The sequence below is a fragment of the Cryptotermes secundus genome, unplaced genomic scaffold (genome assembly GCF_002891405.2).
Source record: "Cryptotermes secundus unplaced genomic scaffold, Csec_1.0 scaffold1412, whole genome shotgun sequence".
Taxonomy (NCBI): domain Eukaryota; kingdom Metazoa; phylum Arthropoda; class Insecta; order Blattodea; family Kalotermitidae; genus Cryptotermes; species Cryptotermes secundus.
In genome coordinates, this window is record NW_019737102.1 from 270004 (window position 1) to 272419 (window position 2416).

Consider the following 2416-nt stretch of genomic DNA (forward strand, 5'->3'; position numbering starts at 1 on the left):
TCCCACCCCACTAGCAATAAAAAACTCCATGGAGATAAGTCATTCTTGAGAAGTCGCCAGTTGTGCAGCTACTCAAGAATTTCGCAATATTTTATGGAACCCGAAGGTTTATAACTGCCTTCACAAAGAGTCCTTCACTGGTCCCTGTTAACTCAGTCCATACCAACCAATCCTAAGAGGTAGCTTCGTTAAATAACTTGAATAAACGAGGCAACGAGCAGTGAATCCTATTCATATGTGAGGTTTGTTTCGTTGGTACCCTGGGCCTTGCTGGAAGAACTGGAAAAGACTGAACGAACAGAACCAGGATTGAAAGTTTTAGCCGGGTGTTATTAATAGTATATACATAATATTACGGAACTAACATGCAACAAAAAAGGTAAACATCGCTGTAATAGACCGTGGAGGCGCATAGGTTTGTGAGCCGTTAAGAATCCCACTTATTGTAAACAATCTGCTCACAGATGGCGGTGAGGTCGTCGGCTTTACGCGCCGGTCGCCGGTTACCCCCAGGAAGTTTCCTGGGACTCATTTATGTTAGAAGCTGAGTAGACCCCAGGGTCATAGTGCGGTTGCAAGGATTTTTTCCTTTTTTTCCTTGGCACTACAGCCCCAGTGGGCCTAGGCCTACCTCCATGAACTTCTCCGTTCACTTCTGTTTCTCTAGATCTTACACATTCGGTAGGACTCCTTGGGCGGATGATCAGCTCGTCGCAAGGCCTCTACCTATACACAATCACAGAAAAACGCGCACACACAAACTAAACATTCATGCCTTGAGTGGGATTCGAACCCACGATCCCGGTTTCCAAGCGAGCGAAAATAGTACATGCCTTAGACCGCTCGGCTACCGTGACCGGCAGTTGGAAGTATTACGTTGATCGAAAAAGCCCATAACTTCATTGGGACTCGAACCCGCTACCTTCCGGCTTGTATATAGTGTCTCAAACAACTACACTACCGCGTGCCCCAGCCGGAACAGTTAGAAGTAAATTAGTTTCTATGTCTAAACACCGCGCTACGGAGTACAGAGTACAGGTCCGCACTCTCTTGACGTATAGCTCAGTCTGTATATCGAAGGGCTACGGGCTGGACGACAGGGGTTCGGATGCCGGCATATGCAGGGATTTTTCTCTTCTGCACATTGTCCAACCCGGCTCTGTGACACACCCAGCCTCCTATCCATTGGATACCGGGGGTAAAGTGGCCGGGACGTAAAGCTGACCACGCGCCATATCTAGTGCCGAGGTTAAGAATGTTGGTACTATGCTTCAACTAACCGATACGTGTTCATGACGTGGGGCTTAATTAATTAAATACAAATTTTAATTCACTCAGTGAATATTATGGGTCAAGTTCATTCTTTGGCATCTTCTCCCGCGATAAATCTTCGGTGATTATTGACTAGGAGGGAAGGTGGGTTGTCACAGCTGCTGTGGGTGTGGTCGCGGAAGTAAATGTCCCTGCTTCTGTCTGGAAGCGAAGTTCAGTCGCCCTTCATGAAGCCACTGAGTACACGGCATCCCCTTCCCCCACCCCTTACAGAATTCAGGCTCCACAGTTTCCTCCTCACGCTAAATGTCCATCTTGAGTACAATATTGACAACATAATCATAACTTCGACCTCACGGAAAAACAAGAAATTAATGTTGTAACTTTGATCAATTTATTAAAAACCACGTCATGAAGACGTCTGTTGGAGTGGAGGTATAGCTCCACTAGGCACTAGGTGGAGGTGAGTGGTCAGCTTCACGCTCCGGCTGCTTTACCATCGGGGAAATAGTCCCCGGTAGCCACTGTGTAAGAAGCTGAGTGAGCTCCAGAGCCGGTGTGGACGCTGTGTAGAGTACAGAAAGATCTCTTGCCTCTGTCGGGAATTGAACCTCGGTCGTCCAGCCCGTAGCCCATTGCTATACTCACTAAGCTGTTGAGGGAAATACTAAAGATTTTAAGACACAACGCAAAATTGCTACACATTCATATAAAACTATTTTGAATAAATTATTGCAATAAGAAATTCGCATCGCATATGCGCAAAAGTTGGTGATGCAGTAAGTAATTAGTAGTTGGGTATTCTACACGCATGCGTCAATGACATATGAGATGTCTGACAGTGTGGATACTATTGTTAAATTATTTTAAATTGTGTACTATATTACCCGTATTTCAATGTATGTAGAAAGAGGCAATGGATTTCAGTTGCGAATAGTTTGTCCAAAGGGAAAGGAAAATTCACATGCTGTATTTCTGATGGATAAAAATATGTTCTTATTATAAATATAAACTCCGTGGTTTGTGTCCCTAAGCGAACTATATCGACCGGCCGAGCGACCGCCGTTTGTCGGCGAAGTTAGTGTCAAATTTAGCGGATAGAGAGTGTTGCGTGGTGAGCGCAACGAATCCCCACGGCCGTTAA